Raw genomic sequence first — 5,432 nt, 5'->3', positions numbered from 1 at the left:
ATAGCGACAAAGCGATTAAAATTAAATGTAATGAAAGAACTGCCATGTATACTACAACATAGTAAATACCTACCTATAGTTATTTTAACAAGTTTACAATTTTCAAAATAACCATGTTTATGGTAATTCTGAACATTGGATGAAAATAGAGACATGGTAAAATTTACTCTTATACCACTATTGTAACGAGTACATTATTGTAAATATGTAATTGTGTAATTATAATTTAATTTAGTTTCTTTTAATATTATTAATATTTATTTTTCGTTATTCACGTTTACTGCGTTCATAAAATCGAGCTGCTACGGTAGCGCGAGAGAAACTTCTTTAAAATAGACTTGCTATAATCCACTTGAGTTACCACCGTTCTTCGCACGCGCCAATTTGAAGATTGCTTCGCCTAGCGTCGCTACCGATGGGAGTGTAATTTGGCTACCGAAAGAGGCTATCGACCTTATCAAGAGTTCACGAACCCTTGCATCCTTCGGTGAAGAGTCTGTTTCACTCTAATGGCTGGCAAGCGACAGGCTGGCACAATTGATGCCACCTGTAGAAATGAGATGCTGTTATGCAGCTGGGAAAACTCTGGACTATTGATGCGAATTTGAGATTGTCGCTATTGTCCACTTCGTGGAAAATACGTCAGATCCGCTAACGAAGACCTTCAAACCGCGTTTAATCTGAGGATTTTCAAAGCCCAATAAACCACTTTGAACTAATCAGTGGAAGAGGCAAGAGTGATTCGTCATTTGTTCGCGCCGTGATGTGTTCAGCGTGGTAATTAAATTCGCCCTTAAAAGTTTCACCCAGTTCAATAATCAGTTTCCCTTCCTTAACAGAATAGCAATTGATAGTGCAACCCAATTAGCTTGGCGATTCTTGTGTGCGCGCCGAAGAAGATTTTAAGGTAAACCCGTAGTTTTGGTTACCAAAAAAATGTGCTTGTGCTTATTTGTTCCCGTGCAACGGCAATCTATTTCACAGGTTCGTGGCAGCCGTCGAACGTCCGAAGCGTCACATCTCCTCGTTGGTAACCACTCTTGACCCCACGGTTCGTCTCAAGGTTGGTCCCGGTGGTACACGTGGCCGGAAGAAGGCAGCATCCGTCAAATCGCGCCTTGGCAGGACGATTCGACTACCGAAACACAGTACCAGCACATCTAGTACATTTTACGGTGACGACCGGGAGATTCGGCGGCACTACCCCGCCAGCAGTCCACGAATCGGCGGTGAAGACTATCATCGTACGTTAGGCGTGATCAGGAGTGATCGCACGTCGCATCAGCAGCAGCAGCAGTAGAAGGAATCGCCGTCTCCCACCCAACATCGTCACGTAAAACCTAGGTCGTGAGTAAAGTGTTTTTATGTTTGTGATGTCCATGCGAATGTAGTCACCATAGACGGCCGTACCCTACCGTCAAATTTTGCCATGCGTGGCTCGACCATATAGATTGCCGTTCAATTATCACAGCACCGAACAAGCACACCCCGAGAGCACGCACAATAGAAAGTAGAGCGTCGCTCTAGAGATAGGAGAGGGAATACGAGCAAATGGGAAGGGAAACTGCCTAGCTAGGTCTAAATGAATCGCAGAATGAGGAAAGTGAAGAATTATAAATAAATGTATTGATGTAGCGAAAATGTGCTGTTTGCGATATAGCAGAAAATGTATCCCGTAGAGTAAATGTACTGATTATCGTCTTGGTGAAGTTTTTCAGTTCTAGTTAAATCGTGTCGTGTTAGTTTTTTTGGTTGTTTGTCTTCTACTGGGGAGGTTGGCCCTTATACCATCCGGAACCGCTCTCTAATCGAATTCAGGTTGATCGAATTGGCGGTTTGGACTTTGCCAATGATGATAACAATCCGCGAGTGTAATCTTCGTTTCGGAATAAATTCGCATTAGCCGTTTCGGATTATCTTCGGCTCGTATTGCACGCGGATCATCGACGCGGATGTACTATGTCTCCAGCTAGCTTGCTTCCTTCCTAAAGAGAGGAAAACCAGAACCTTCTTCCGAGGGGTCTCACTAGGCCCGGCAGCTCTATAACAGGTGGGTGGTCTCTCAAATGAGAGTGGCGCATAAACCACCCACTTACCTACCTCGGAAGCTCGTTAAGCTGACCAGTTACACTATGCAATAGTAAGAAATACCATGTCTTGATACCAGAATGGACATGGTACAGATGACAGGAATCATACTCACATCAAGTATGATGTATTGTCTACTAAAATTTACTGGTACAGCCTTTTTAATTTAAACCTCTAATATGGTAATTTATACTATGGTCTTCGTTTCAGTGTACTGGTGGTGAATTTTGATTTTTTTAATGGTTCAATTTTGGGTAAAATTTCAAATTCATACCTGCTGAAGGCTCCTGAGCAGTCTTAGATTTTTCAGCAGTTTTTTTATTTTTCTGAATATCTAATTTCAGAAGTTTGGTGAGTTAGTTTGTACAAATTTTGGGTTGTTAAAACGACAGAGCCATTAAAACCTAGTGAAAAGTGTCATTTTTGGAGTTTTTCTTCAAAATTCAACACATAGTTGAGCCGAATATAGTAGCGTAATCTTGCTGAAGAAAGTGTTTTTGTTAGAAAACCTTTTTACATTTTATGCTATTCATAAAAAATAACAATGTCCTTCAAAATAAAATAATTTAAGTGTACACTTCGCATTTTGTTTTTAGGAAAATAGAAGGAAATTAACCAATCACTACACCATGGATGCGCATTTGCGGCGTATTGGGCTTGCGGAGAGTAGTCTGTGCGCTTGTGACGAGGGCTATCACGACATCGAACACGTTGTGTGGGTATGCGCCGGGTATTGTGACGCCAGATCTCAGTTAAAGGAATCCCTTCGGGCCCGAGGTAGACCACCCAATGTACCAGTCCGAGATATGCTGGCAACTCGTGATTTCCCCTATATGTCTCTTATTTATACCTTCATAAAAACGATAAATATCCCAATTTAGCGCCTCTCTTTTATTTCTCGTTTTTAGAGTTTCCTCCTGCCTTGTGGAACCGATCAGCTCCAGAGTGCCACTATGTAACCGCCGTCGCCCTTACCACTACGCCTGCATAGAAGGAAACTGATGCGAGAGCGACTCGAGGTCCGATGACTTTTGAAGGATTCCCCGCGGGTCCGAAGAATACCATCCGCCAATCCGGTACTCGACGACTTACTAGACTGAGGCGCAAATTTGTTTCGCTGATCCCCCTTTACCCCCCCCCCCGTTCGAGCGAAAGTTGCAAGTTTTGCTCTTCTTTCCCTGTCTCTCCCCTGTCCTTGATACAACTGCTGCTATACTGATGCGGAAATAAGCCACCCTCTGAGTATCTTGACCAAGCATAAGTTTTAGTTAAAAAATTCAAATTAGTATTCTGTATTCCTAGTTTTAAGATAGCTATAATTTTTACTCTTTATTGATACTCTTGTCCTCCATCTTGTAAATAGAATTGAATCCCTAGTTTTAAGATTTCTGTGAAATTTCTCATAAATATTTGTTCCCCCTTTTGTGTACTAAACTATATTGTTAGTTTTAAGATAACCGTAAAATATTTCGTAAAATACTATTACTCCCCCTCTTGTATATCAAAGTGAATCCCTTGTTTTAAATTTTTTCATAAAAAAATCTTTTGGCCCTCTCTTGTTTATTGAATCTTATTTCTAGTCTTAAGATAACTGTAAACTTTTTTTTCCTTTGTAAAAAAAATATATATTTCAACATTGTAACCTCCTAGTTTTAAGATATCCAACACGGAAAACCGATTCATCACAATTTCAACTAAAAAATTAGTTGAGTTTTTGGATTCGTCTAGTTAATATTTGGGCGAACTAAATTTTTGTTGAAAACAATAATCCAACGTTGTTGGTTTGAAGCTGTCAGTTTCAGTCTGGACATGAACGTTTCAGCCTAGCACAAAACTTAAAAAGCCTACCTGAGCTAAAGCTTGTCTCAGCTTGTAACGCTTGTTTTAGTTCAAATACAATTGCATATGCCGTTACACTACCTTTTCAGCCAAGACACAAACGATTGGAATTCAACTAATCTCATTGTTGAATTAAACTGCTTCATCGTAAAATACAACATACGATATTTCAAACGTTTTGTTACACCGACCGACGAATGAAGGCATGGAATGAAGTTGTTGAACTACTCCGTATGCCAGTAATTCACACGTAAATTATGAGAAACATAACTCTATATTATGAGTTATATTTTTCATAATGTTATCTTTTTATAAACTGCACTCTTAAATGCGACGAAATAACCAAAGCTATTTAAGGATTGTTGGTAATTGATTGATGATTTCAATTTTAGATGAAAGGAATAATTTTTATTTCTTTTCTATTTAGTCAGCCAGCACTACAAAAAAACTTCACACTTATTCCAGATCTAGTTTGGAATCTCAAAAGATGAAAAATAATTATCGTATTGCATATTACATATTACATTTGTTAATAATTGAAATTTTACTATATAATCGACTAAATCCGAAAATTTTGACAATCTTCGACAATACTTTCAACTTTCAGTATACATGTATTGAAAAAAATGTCAATCAAAATCATTCCTGTATTGAAATATTTTTAAAGAAAAACTAGGCAAAACCAAAATGAGGTCAGTTGAATTTCTGATTTTTGTGTACTGGTTCAGGTAGTTGCGTCCGGGCTAAAACAAGCTTTCCAAGCTGAGACAAGTACCTACCTGTATAACCGTTATGCCCAGCGTGTATGAATATACTGTCGCTACCTTGATGTATTCCAGTAAGGTGTACATCTTGGCTATTTTGCTGTCATTTCGTATGATGTGCGTCTTGAATCAAAATCAATAATAATTTTCAATAACTATTATTTGAGAATCTCGCAAAATTAAGAGAAAATTTAGTTACGTTTTTAATTTTTCTGTTAAAATCAACTAATTAGGAAAACAAGAATTTGTTTTGTTATTTTCTTCATCGAATGGTTTTCAGTGTATACGATATATTTTTGGGTTGCAAACTACCGAGTGATAACACGTTATACAGACAAAGAGTTATGATAGTTCGAGATGTTATAAATCAACGAAAGTATTTCCTATTTTCCTTATTGGATTGTTTGTGAACACGTATACGAACGATTATATCGAACATCAGGCCCGATGAGAGGGGGGGTCAGCCGGGGCAATTGCCCTGGGGCCCGGGTCGCGTTTGGGGGCCCGAATTTTTATCCGGAAGATGGGTGAGAACGTCTGGTATTCATAGAAGAGCAAGAAAAATAAGAATTGTAATTTCTTTGTAATTATTCACCCTATTAAATTGTCATATGATGAAAGCGGAGAAAAATTTGAAAGACATTTTAATCTAATAACTTGAGAATTCGAAATTGTGGATACCAGAGCTTTATTTTATATTTAACTTTTTTCCTTTTTTATTTCGACTATGTTAGTCACATT

General features: G+C 38.5%; 1 long non-coding RNA gene across 1 annotated transcript; it reads left to right on the top strand.

Moving 5' to 3' along the window:
- The first annotated feature begins 704 nt into the window (after nt 1-704).
- LOC131677972 (uncharacterized) lies at nt 705-1,622 on the top strand. Its single transcript, XR_009303507.1, has 3 exons — nt 705-777; nt 840-907; nt 985-1,622. It is a non-coding gene; the product is annotated as an uncharacterized LOC131677972 (long non-coding RNA).
- The last annotated feature ends 3,810 nt before the right edge of the window (nt 1,623-5,432 follow it).

This window comes from Topomyia yanbarensis, chromosome 1 (assembly GCF_030247195.1).
Source record: "Topomyia yanbarensis strain Yona2022 chromosome 1, ASM3024719v1, whole genome shotgun sequence".
Lineage (NCBI taxonomy): Eukaryota > Metazoa > Arthropoda > Insecta > Diptera > Culicidae > Topomyia > Topomyia yanbarensis.
The sequence above is the reverse complement of the archived record's forward strand: the minus strand, read 5'-3'. Positions and strand labels throughout refer to the sequence as shown.